Source organism: Sardina pilchardus, chromosome 1 (assembly GCF_963854185.1).
Source record: "Sardina pilchardus chromosome 1, fSarPil1.1, whole genome shotgun sequence".
NCBI classification, from domain to species: Eukaryota; Metazoa; Chordata; class Actinopteri; order Clupeiformes; family Clupeidae; genus Sardina; species Sardina pilchardus.
The window spans coordinates 15,169,323-15,182,656 of record NC_084994.1 but is presented as its reverse complement, the minus strand read 5'-3'; the positions used below and the strand labels follow the sequence as shown (position 1 = coordinate 15,182,656).

Sequence of the window (13,334 nt, the reverse complement as noted above, 5' to 3'; positions counted from 1 at the left end):
GCGTCCTTGTTTGCGATTGAGAGTTTGAACTACCTTTTCTAGAAACACCAAATTCAAGAACGACGGAGCGAACTCCCAAGATTGCGACGCAAGTTAGCAAACGACGCTTTCTAGAAACGCACCCCTGGACAGTGGCGCCTGCAGGCGTACGGCCGTACGCACTGTGCGTACCTTGAGACATCAAGGAAAGAAAATTACCCTTGTACATGTGTATTCACATCAAATTGGCCTACCATAACTTCCCAACTATGCACAGTATCCCATTAGCCGCATGCCATGCCATCAGGCTATTTACAATTTTCTATATGAAGTTTGTCAACACGTTATCAAAATTAACTTAATGCAGAGCTACTGTATATCCACGCGCACATATTTCATTTGAGCAGGAGAGATTACGCACGCAGGCGCGCAAGTAGGCTACTTGTTGTTTTATTTTACTCGGCTATCTATTATGGTTATCAGAACACAATGTGACGCTACATCACTAACTCAAATACTCATAGTGGATATCGCAAGTTCTTTTAAACAACGAAAAGAGAAAGAATGGAAGATGGAGGCAGGAAAGCTAGAGGAGATTCCAGATGGGCAATAACAAGCTAGGTAGACAATTTGTGTGCTTGTCGGAAGGTTAGACTAGCATTACAACACTGTTTAACATCAGACGTTAATGCTTGAACAAAACTAAACGTAACTTAGCAGTAACTTAGCTGTGTACGTTGTCCAAATGAGTATTGTGTAAGGGATAATCAACGACGCGCCGTGCGTTTATGTAAGGGATAACGGCCGACGAGGTGACCGGTTCGATGGAAATAATGGCTAGGTGGAGGTCTAGAACTCCGGCGACGTGCGAAGCACGGAGACGGAGTTACGGGGCAGTCACACGCTTGCGTCGGCCAACGTTCGTCCGTTGTTTTCCCATTCACTTTACATTGGCTGGACTTCATTTCATGCCGCACTGAATTGTGGGTCCGATGCGTTGCCTGAGATACGTTGCCTCCGCTAAAAAGTTGAGAAATGTTCAACTTTTGACGGATCGCGCAAGCGCCAGCCAATGAAATTCCGTGTATGCAAATACTGACAAACCAATCAGTTAGTGTTTATGGAAATGTGACAAAATGAGGCATACGTTGGCATACGTTGGCATACGTTGGCGGACGGAAGCGTCTGACTGCACCGTTACCTCCGCCGTGCCATTATTTCCATCGAACCGGTCGACCTCGAAGGCCGTTATCCCGCTTATCTCCCGTTTGTATTCATAACCTGTATATTTAGAACATAGTTTTATTCCACCGTTGCGTCCGTTAACATCGCTAAAATTGTCTTGACTGTGGGACTACTTTCCGCCACATATCAACTTTCTACTTGCAGGACAAAACTGCCGTTACTAGTTCTAAATGGATGGTTGCTATGGCCAAAAGCCAGTCGTTAGTTCTAAATGGCTGGTTGCTACGGCCAAAAGCCAGTCGTTAGTTCTATCTCTGCCGTTGTCAAGCGGGCATTTCCCAGGATTTTGATTAACTTTAACTTTGAAAGATCGCTACTTTTATAGCCTACATGGCATCCAACTAGCTACAATCCACCTCCGTCATATGCTACAATGTTACTATGGTTCTGCACGTCTGTATTTCAGCTTGGATGCAACGTGACAGTTCATTTAAACTTCGCAACGAGTTTGGCGAATTAATATTCAAGTGTGATACGGGAACTACTTCGAAGGTAGCAGGTTATACGAAGTTAATGGCCACCCCATTAGCCAATCAGAGAAGAGAATTCCATTGTTGAGGGAGATAAAGGAAAATAATGCACGTTCGAAGTGGTAATAAGGACCCGACGCCGCAGGCGGAGGGGACTATACACTTCGATAAGTGCATTATTTTCCTATAAACGCACGGCGCGGAGTTGATTATCCCGCTTATACCACTGCTACTATCACTTTCAAATTTCTAATCGTGTTATTGCATGTGGATGTTATAGCCTACTATGTAGGCTACTTTTTTGGTGACTAATGCACAAATCTAAAACCGAGAAACGGACAAATATTGTACAATATCAGCAAAATATTTTCGGGGGGGGGGGGGGGGGGGGGGTGTTGATTGGTGTGCGTACCATAGCATTAATTCCTGCAGGCGCCCCTGCCCCTGGAGTAGCCTATTCATGGGTTTCATCAGGTCCCTTTCCACAGGTGTATTAATCAAGCACCATGCAGTCTGCATTGATAATCAAGGTGCTTGATTCTATACACCTGTGGAAAGGGACCTGGTGAAACCCATGAATAGTCCCATGTCAAATCAGCCTAGAAAATCACCACCTTTCATTTTCTGTTGGTCTTATTACACTTTCTAGCTTCAGGGGAGACAAGTATTAAATAGGAAAATTACCGGAAATCTTAGTCACTTTTAAATGTGATGCTAGCAAGCGAGATGCTAACAGTCTAATCCGATTCTATGATCTATGCTAGGCTGGAACTAAAAGTGGTATCGCCAGACTCAGAGAACGGCTGGATGAACTGGAGAAAGGTAAAAATCAATTGCTTAACTCAAGGGGAGGTGAAAAATGAGTGTAATTCCCCAAATGGTGGAATATCCCTTTAACTATCATCATTCCACTTAATTTGGACAAGGTCCTCGGTGCGAAATTGTAAGCATTAGGCTACTGGGCAATCTGAATCCTGTCCCACGCCACTCGCAACTGTCTCCTACTGCCTCATGCCTTGCCTACTGTCTTGTGCCAGTTGCTCTATGGGTTAGGTTTAGAGTTAGGGTTGATATATAGCCCAGTAGGGACCGTAGGTGAGTGGCACAAGTCACACGATAGTAGCAAGGGACAGTAGGCAAGTGGCATGGGATAGGAGGAAAGTGACACAAGACAGAAGGCGAGTAGCAAGTGCCACCAGCAATAGTAATACATAATCTCTTGATAATTATCTACCATGTTCATTTGTCACATAGGCTATATCTCACTTCTCTTTTGTAGGCAACGTCTCATTTGCCATGTGGCCAGCAGCTTTCAGGTCCACAGGAAAACCACAGACATCTACTTCAACAAAACCTTTTTTTTTTCCTCTCTGAGTCGAGAGAACAGGAAATGGATTTTACAGACACAGGCTACTCTAGCCTACCAAAGATCATTAAGGGGCGGAACAAGATACTTCATGAGAAGCCACTTCCTGGAACCCGAATCGCAAGAGGGGGGGTCAAAATCCCCCTTTATGCAGAGCAGAGGCAGCAACTGTTCCATTGAAGTCTATGGACATAGATCAGAATTTCAACTATATGCTAAAATCTCCATTCTCTAGAGTTAGGAATGTGAATTTTGGGCACGGTTTCATGACCCTCAACCCCTTCTGACCACTTCAGGTACCTTTTTAGCATTTTTGAGCATTCCCGGCTGGAGAAAATCGACTTTATATCAGGTGTGCCCCTCTTGTTTATTCTGCTGTTGGCCGGTTGCTACGTACGCTCTACCTTGACAACACATTAGCCAGCCAGCTGAACCAAATCCTGATTTGTGCTAACGACGATCAGATGGCGCTGGGGTAACTTAATGAGAGCAGCGACATATTTCCATTATTCCATTGATGTTTTTATTCAATTCCTTGAAATGTATGCTTTGTGTGTGTTACTTCCATATTAGAACTAATAAATGTAGAGGGCTTGAAAGAGCAGCAAGATTATTTTGGAACATCATCAAGCATTGATAATCGAGTGCTTGATTTTGTACACCTGTGGAGGGACCTGATGAAACCCATGATGAATACGTCTGACACGCAATGACGCGCCTCTTTATGCAGAGGAAGTGATCCCCGTTTTGCGCCCATAGACATGAACTACGACGACGTATCTTGCTACGCCTTAAGGATCTTTGTTATGAGCCTCTGGGCACAGACGGGAGAAGGGGCAATTGCCTGCCTGCCTTAAAATGTTGGTAACTCAGTTGAGCTTAGGGGATAAAGGGGCATTTTATGGAGTTTTGTGAAATTAAATGGACAGATTGAGACTTGAATGGTTGTGATTGAGACTATTAGGCCTAAATAATAATTAACTGATTCAAGGCAACTTGCTGTAGAAAAAAAGATGCCACATACAAAGCATGATAATCACACAGCATAACTTGTGTTATTTCAGATATCAGGGATGAATATCATAATCCATGGTAGGGCTCTATTAAGACATAGCCTGCCACAATTTTGGTAGCCTAGATGACTCACAAGGTTATGCTCTCTGTAGTCTATGTGTGTGTGTGTGTGTGTGTGTGTGTGTGTGTGTGTGTGTGTGTGTGTGTGTGTGTGTGTGTGTGTGTGTGTGTGTGTGTGTATGTGTGTGTGTCACCTGTCTGCCAATGTTCAACCCTTATTATTACACAGATTATCATTTGGGAAGGAACAATTCAAGGAAAAGTCATGCTACAATAAACCACCCATGTTGTTCCTTTAGGCGACTTTGTGTTTCAAAGATCGACAAACCATCTTGACATCTTGTGCACTCGATAACACCACTCCCTTTCCTTCCGTGCACCTTTTCTTTCCGTTACTGAAAACTAAGTGCGCTAGATACCCATGGTCCGTGTACCTTCTGTTCATTTGATTTTTAAATTCAAAACAAAAATTGAAAATCGAAAAACGACCTTATATCTGTATTTTTTAAAAACAAAATAGGAAATTTCCTCGTGTTTTTGTTTTGAATATTACACTTTGTATACCCACGACCGAAATCCAAAATCCGCACAACAATAATGTGAAATCGGAACTTGTCTCATTCTTTTCATTTGGCCTATCCCCCAGGCTGTCCTACATTGAAACCTATGACATTTTAATTAGAGACATTGTTGACATGTATGGAATTATGCCCTCAATTGTACCGTAATACACCTTTTATTTTATGGTTATAAATGCTGGTTGGTAAGAACCAATAATATGCTTTAATAAGGGCACGTGATGTGCGAGTATAAAAGTGTGTGTGCAACAATAAACTTTCTCTTTGGCTGAACTCTCCACAAGTTGTGTGTGAAGCGTAGTTCCACTGTCAAGTCGATATAGGATAGTCTTTCTGAGTACGCAAGAGTCTCCCTCGTATTAACTCTGGTAACAGGTTATGGGCCCAGGGTTACTCAGAGAGATAAACGAAAAGAAATATCGAAAGTAAGTACCAGGCGTGTTAGCTAGCTGAGCAACGTGCTTGAAGAGCCGAGATGGCTAGCAGGAAGGCCATGGACAGATCGAGTATTAGCAGCCGTTGGTCCCGGCTAGTTTTCGACGGAGATGAAAAGAGTTATGAACTATGGGAAATGAAATTCTTAGGACATCTAAGATTGCAAGGATTGAAAGATACTATCCTTGGAGAACCTACTGAGGACAGCGACTGGCCAGTAGACGGGGTGAGAAACGGCGAGGCGTTTGCAGAGTTAATACAGTTCCTGGATGACAAGAGATTATCGCTGGTTATGCGAGACGGGGCGGATGATGGTCGGAAAGCATTGAAGATCCTAAGAGACTATTATGCGGGCAAGGGACAGCCACGAATAGTCAGCCTCTACACGGAGCTAACTTCACTGCAGAAGTCGAATAGCGAAAGCGTTACTGAATACGTTATCCGTGCAGAGACGGTGATCACTGCTTTGAGAAATGCTGGTGAAACGTTGAGTGATGGACTGCTGGTGGCAATGGTTTTGAAAGGACTACCTGAGTCATTCAAACCATTTACCATTCACGTTACACAGGCCGATGTGACCATGCCTTTCGCCGAATTTAAAACAAAGCTACGGAGCTATGAGGACACAGAGAAATTGCGCGCAACAGCCTCTGATGACAACGTCATGAAGGCGCGAGCACAGCCGAGTCCGAGACCATAGGTGGCAAGTAACCGGGGAGCCGAGGTAAATGTGGATATCGTGTGCTTCAAGTGCGGACAGAAAGGGCACAAGGCGAGAGCTTGTACTCGCCGGCAGTGGTGCAGTCACTGCAAGACCACCACGCACCGGGACTTCAACTGCAGAAAGAAACAGCGCCGAGATGATGCGCGGCAAGTGTCTGAGGAGTCAACCAAGTCGTATGCATTCCTGACGAGCGACAGGGAGGTGGAACCAGCCAAGGCCTATCAGCTAGGCCGCGGTGTCAAGGAGAAAGGTCTGATGGTGGATACAGGGGCGACTTCGCATATCATCACGGATATTGCAAAGTTCAAAAGATTCGACGAAAGTTTCCAGTCAGAGACACACTGCGTTGAGTTGGCTGACGGCACGAGGAGCAACGGAATCGCAGAGCACAGAGGAGATGCGGATGTGTGCTTGATGGACAGCGGAGGACGAAGCCACAACGTGACGCTGAAGCAAACGTTATGTATCCCTTCATACCCGCAACAGCGAGCGGGCGACTGTGATCTTCAGAGAAAAGAAAAGTGTGCTACAGGACAGAGACGGTACCGAATTCCACATTCACGAACACAACAGACTTTACTACTTAGAGACTGTACATGGTGAGTGTGATGATAAATGCAATGGGTGTTATGACATACAGACATGGCACGAGATTTTAGGCCATTGCAATTATGATGATGTGCAAAAATGGCAGTATGTGGTTAATGGCATGACAATTAAGGGGAAGGTAGATAAGTCTGTCTTATGTGATGTGTGCACTCAGGGGAAATTCGTTCAGACTAGAAGCAGAGAGCCTGATGCAAGAGCCAAAGCAGCTCTGCAGTTAGTACACACCGATCTAGCAGGGCCTATAGACCCACAGTCCAGAGATGGGTATAGATGGGTAGTATCGTTCACTGATGATTATTCCAGTGCCGTTTTTGTGCACTTTCTAAAACATAAGAGTGACACAGTACAAGCAACTGAGAAATGTCTAGCTGACACAGCCCCATACAGGAAAGTTAAATGTATCAGGTCAGACAATGGTACAGAGTTTATGGGAAGAAATTACCAGGCACTACTCAGCAGAAATGGGATTAGGCACGAGACTTCGGCACCATATTCCCCACACCAGAATGGTACCGCCGAGCGAAATTGGAGGACCTTGTTTGACATGTCCAGGTGTATGCTTATTGAGAGTGGGCTACCTAAGGTGTTATGGACCTATGCAGTACAGACTGCATCTATAGTGAGGAACAGATGCTATAACAATCGCACAAAGCAGACGCCTTACTTCATGCTCACAGGAAAGCAACCTAATGTTTCTAGGATGCAGAAGTTTGGGTCAGCATGTTACGCTTACAAGCAAGACAAGAGCAAGCTTGACTCAAGATGTGAGAAAGGGATCTTTGTTGGATACGACAAAAATAGTCCAGCTTACATGGTTTACTATCCTGGAAGCAGAAAAGTGCAGAAGCACAGATTAGTGAAGTTTGTTTCTAAGACGAGAGCAGAACAACAGACACAGACTGACATGACACCTGATGTAGCCTTATGCCTTGACTGTTCCGTATGTGAGTCTGTGTGGGGTTTTGATATCCACCCGCGGTGTGTGGGTCACGTGAGTGCAGGGTGTGGGAACCAATTAGCCAATATAGGCACCTGGGCACTGGTATTGCAGTATTGGAGAGGGGCTCAGTAGGGAGAGCACACTTTTCGTTGACCGTATCAGTTTTTGTATCATTTAATATCTCGTCTTACTGGCACTAGCACTGGCACTGCACGGATACTTTGGATTGCATTGGATTGCATTTTAAACATGAATTTTTGGATGTTTTTAAACTTTGCTAATAAACGACAGAACAACTCTGAACAAGACTGTTTGCGCGTCAGCGTTTGCTCCCTCCCTGTGCTCCTCGGTGGCCCAAGTAGCCTAGCCAACGCAACACCTGATGACAATAACGATGACGTTATTCAGGGAAGAGTTGTGAGGCCCAGGCAGGATAGTGATGCTAGTGCTGGGCGCACTGAGAACCAAAGTCCAGTTGCAGAGCTTGAAACAGGTGACCAGTTGCAGAGCTTGAGACAGGTGACCAGTAGCAGAGCTTGAGACAGGTGACCAGTAGCAGAGCTTGAAACAGGTGACCAGTAGCAGAGCTTGAGACAGGTGTCCAGTAGCAGAGCTTGAAACAGGTGACCAGTTGCAGAGCTTGAAACAGGTGACCAATAGCAGAGCTTGAAACAGGTGACCAGCAGCAGAGCTTGAGACAGGTGACCAGCAGCAGAGCTTGAGACAGGTGACCAGCAGCAGAGCTTGAAACAGGTGACCAGCAGCAGAGCTTGAAACAGGTGACCAGGAGCAGAGCTTGAAACAGGTGACCAGTTGCAGGATAGTCAGAGTGACCAGATGCAGGATAGTCAGAGTGACCAGATGCAGGATAGTCAGACTGACCAGGAGACTAAGCGATACCAGAGAGGGTTAAAGCGGAGCGAGAGGCGCAAACGTTCGATCATTTCCGCGTTCTGTCTTCACAAGGGGGAGGGGGGCTAAATCCCCCTTTAAGCAGACCTGCTAACATTCGAACTGAACTGCTTGCCGATCTGACAGAGATCGATATCCCACTATGACGTCTTTGCAACACGCCCCTTTAAGCAGACCGGAACTGTTCGAATTTTGCTTCCATAGAGATGCATTACGTTGCTCTATCTTGTCAATAATTAAGGATCTTTGGGCGATACCCTCCTAGAGAGAGGAAGAAACCAAGCTATCTGACCGAATATGTTACTGATGGTAAGAAAGATCAAGCTCTGGTCAACATAGATTACTGTTACAGACTGATGTGCAATGTACCCCTAACATTCAGGGAAGCAGTAGCCTCAACTGAATCACAAAAATGGGTTAGTGCGATGGATGAAGAAATGCAATCACTGAGAGAGAATGACACGTTTACCTGAGGGAAAGACTGCAGTGGGGGGTAGATGGGTGTTTGCAATGAAGAGTGATTGTGATGGTTCAGACAGATACAGGGCACGCTACGTAGCCAAAGGATACAGTCAAAAGATCGTATAGACTATGAGGAGACTTTTTCTCCTACTGCCAAATTAAAGGGATAGTTCGGGTTTTAAGACACGAAGTTATATGGGTTCCCTGTCAGCAACGTTGTGCATCAGCACTGACTTACCCCCCGACAGCGTCCTGTGAGCCGAGATCCAGCCGGTTTTTGATCGTTTTTGATGCCGGACTATTTTCTTCAGCAGGTTTCTGGGGTCACGAAAGTAAAGTGTTTTTCTTCTCAAAACCATATGCGTTCAACAGAGTGATATATTTGCACCACAAAAACGTTGTCCAGCTGTCAGTAGCGCGCAGTGATAGGAATCGCGAAAAATAAGTAAGTGATAACGAGGTTTGAATTTTTCCTGGACAACGTTTTTGTGGTGCAAATATATCACTCTTTTGAACGCATATGGTTTTGAGAAGAAAAACACTTTACTTTCGTGACCCCAGAAACTTGCCGGACTACTTTCTTCACCATCAAAAACCGGCTGGATCTCGGCTCACAGGACGCTGTTGCGGGGTAAGTCAGTGCTGATGCACAACGTTGCTGACGGGGAACCCATATAACTTCGTGTCTTAAAACCCGAACTATCCCTTTAACTAGCATCAGGGTGTTGATGCAAAAAGCAGCTCAGGATAATTTGATTCTGCATCAGATGGACGTCAAAACGGCCTATCTGCATGCACCAATAGATTGCGAGATATAAATGGAGCAGCCTGAAGGATATGAGACTAAAACAAACAGAAATGAAAAGTTGGTGTACAAACTGAAAAAGTCACTATATGGATTAAAGCAGTCTGGCAGGAATTGGAATAAGATGTTTCATGAATACCTGATTGCAAATGACTTCAAATTGAATGAAGCTGATCATTGTGTTTACACAAGGGAAACCAGTGATGAAAAGGTGATCATGATAATGTGGGGGGATGATGTGATCATTGCTGCCAGTGACAAAAATGCTCTAAAGATGGTGAAAGAGATGCTCACATCTAAATTCAAAATGAAAGATTTGGGTCAACTGAAATATTTTCTTGGGATTAATTTTGACCAGTGTGATGGATGTGTTAAAATGTCACAGAAGAAGTGTGTGGAAAAATTACTTGAGAGGTTTAACATGCAAGATTGTAAGCCTAGGGCCACACCCTGTGAACAAGAGCTGAATTACACTGAGGATGCAGAGAAAATGAGTGATGTTAAGAAATACAGAGAAGTGGTGGGTAGTTTAATTTATCTTACTACATGCACTAGGCCAGACCTCAGCTTCACAGTTAGCAAACTGTCACAATATTTTGCAGAGCCAACAGAACAGCAATGGGCTACTGCAAAACATGTTATGAGATATCTTAAGGGCACTAGTGGGAAAGAATTGTGTTACAGAAAATGTGACAATACTGATTTGTGGTTACAAGCATACAGTGATGCAGATTGGGCAAGTGACAAGACAGACAGGAGAAGCACTACAGGCTATTGTGTGAGTCTTAATAAGGATGGACCTCTGGTCTCATGGAAAACCAAAAAGCAGCCCACTGTTGCATTATCTACCTGTGAAGCAGAATACATGGCATTAGCTGCAACTATACAGGAGAGTATGTATCTTGTACAACTGCTGGAAGGCATTGATGGATGTCAGTGTGTGCCACCAAAAGTGTACGAGGACAACCAGGGCACTATTGCTTTAGCCAAGAATTCTGTCAATAGACAGAGGTGCAAACACGTTGACATAAAATATCATTTTGTGAGGTCAGCTGTGAATGATGGAAAAGTGAGTCTGGAATATTGCCCAACTGAGGAGATGATTGCAGATGCAATGACAAAGCCTGTAACAAAGCAAAAGTTGATTAAGTTTGATATATGTTTGGAGAATAAATGTATTGTTAGTCTAGACAGCACACAGTTGAAATGAATGTTTTCAGTTATTTAGCTAACAATGTGAGTGCAAGTGGGGGTGTTGACATAGAATTATGCCCTCAATTGTACCGTAATACACCTTTTATTTTATGGTTATAAATGCTGGTTGTTAAGAACCAATAATATGCTTTAATAAGGGCACGTGATGTGCGAGTATAAAAGTGTGTGTGCAACAATAAACTTTCTCTTTGGCTGAACTCTCCACAAGTTGTGTGTGAAGCGTAGTTCCTCTGTCAAGTCGATATAGGATAGTCTTTCTGAGTACGTCTCCCTCGTATTAACTCTGGTAACAGACATGTTTGTACACGTTTCTAAGGCAGAAATGTCAGACACGTTGTCTCAACAAGTAGCAAGGGGAGTGGAGGCGTAGAAGAACGCAGAGTTGGAAAAATTCTTAGAACCGGTTTATGAGGCACGAAAATATGCATTTGGGCTCCTCTGTTGTTATGCGCTACCTGTCCTTGGATTGGGGGGTGGAGTGGAGTGGACGTGATCAGGCCTATCCTATGCAGCAGATCTATTGGGCAGACGCTTCTGTTCAAAGTAACATATAGGCCTATAATTCATATTTATAATGTTGTAACAACTCGTGGCGTCAAGGCTCAAATCAGCACGTTTATTGGGTCAGGAGCGGGGAACACGGACAGATCAAAAACATCTTTAAAGAACACACAGTAGTCACTAAGACATGCATAATAGATGAGCGGGGTCACATACAACGCACAGGAATAAACACACAAGGAAAGACTAGCCTACACATGCATACACCACAAGGTAAACGCAAATAACCTGCAACTAGGACTAGGCTAAAACCGACATTATAGCCTACATTCCAACATATAGGCGTACACATATGGGAGTCCAATACACGCACCGACGTCATAAAATGTATTGCAGTTTAAACTGTTGCTTTAGCCTCCAAAACAGCCTATAAATGCATGATGTCGATTGTCCTTTCAGTGACATTTCCACTCTTTCTTCGAAGGGTGAACAACTTTAATCCCATTCCCGATGCAGCACACCTGGGCATAGGCTAAATACATAGGCCTATCGATCAAAATGAGAAGTTTGGAATGTTATGGCGATTATTGTGCAGATCAATCTCCTTCAACATCTGGATCTTGCTCTCTTTAATGAACATATAGGATAGTAGGCTAATAATCCATTCGGTCAGTGGAAAACATGTTGCTGACAGCATGCAGTAGTGAATGTTCGGTGCGTGGTCTTGCGCGCCTGGGTTTTAATTTTTGACTTGACATAAAAGGGATAAAGACTAATTGAAATGTACAATATTGAAATTGAAACCTTAGTTGTATATTGGATTATGTTTTCCTTTTTTTTTTTCAATAGCCTACTTGAGTTTTATTTTTCTCTGGGTAGTAGACTGTTTTAGGTAAAGGTCTTAAAATCCTTTTTTTGATAACTGTTTCAACCTTGAATCAAATGCACAGCCTACACGGACCACCCATCTCTCTTAATCAGGCCATTTCAGAAGCAAAATAAACATAGATTGTAGGACATACGTCTACTCACCACAAAATAGGTTATTCCAAAATATCAGTGTTTTAAGTCCAACAACGACTGTCCATTTCGTCCGTCGAACAAAATCTCTAAAATTGTGTTAACTTTGCCAGCTTTCACTTCTGTCATCGGGGTGTAACCCCGCGTAGGCTACACAGTAGGTGCGTTGGCGATGAGCTGCGGCTGACTTTTAGGCTGGCTTCATACGTCAACGAGAGCTTGAGAGTAGTGGGTGGGGCAACTAGCACACGTAGCTGATCCCGGACACTCCACCTGAGATGCCATGTGACTGAATTCACTCGCGGGAGACCTCGCTGGAGGAGACCTCGCGGGAGATATTGCGGGATTTTGTATTAAATAGGCCTACAGTAAAACTTGTATTCTTACTCATTAAAATGAGCATGGTGACTGACGAAATAAATTGATATGATGTGTTTAAATAAACCACTGTTGTCATACAGTTATAGGCCTGCATTGTAGCACATTAATTAAATATCAAGTGTATACGTATCTATTTAACCAACAGCATAAAATAGCAGAATATCCTCACGTTTCCAGTAGGCTAGCCTACCGCTGTTCCAGAAATCACAAATAAGAAGGTATCCCTTCGATTTCTGTTCATTTTAGCAGATTCTAACGTAAGGAGCAAATATTCTAGAACAGAGCAAGATGGATCACAGGGATAAGCTCCAGCGTCGTCCAAGACGCATGGTTACAGCAGAGAGGGTTAAAGCGGAAGGATCTTTGGTTACAGTGCTGTTGAACTGATCCGTCTTGATCCGCTCTAGAGTCTTTGGTAAGGAGGCAGAATGAGACACCTGTCATACTTGGCATGGGGAGATTCCTTCCAAACGGCCCTATCACAAATTTGAACTGACGTCATTGGGGTGGGTTTCAGCCAGCGCAGTTGCTTAGAAGACAACTGCGCTGGCTTAAGCTAGACCAGAGAATGTCTAATAAGGGGAGAAGGACCACTAGCGAAACACTTCCGCATGGTAC

General features: G+C 44.0%; 1 protein-coding gene across 1 annotated transcript in view; it reads right to left on the bottom strand.

Annotated features, from left to right (window-relative positions):
* Nucleotides 1-12,469, bottom strand: part of LOC134082758 (NACHT, LRR and PYD domains-containing protein 12-like) — a gene marked incomplete at its 3' end in the record, with an annotated part of 43,604 nt that extends 31,135 nt beyond the window's left edge. The window contains exon 1 of the mRNA XM_062538712.1: nt 12,348-12,469. The remainder of the gene's footprint in view (nt 1-12,347) is intronic.
* Nucleotides 12,470-13,334: the final 865 nt, after the last annotated feature.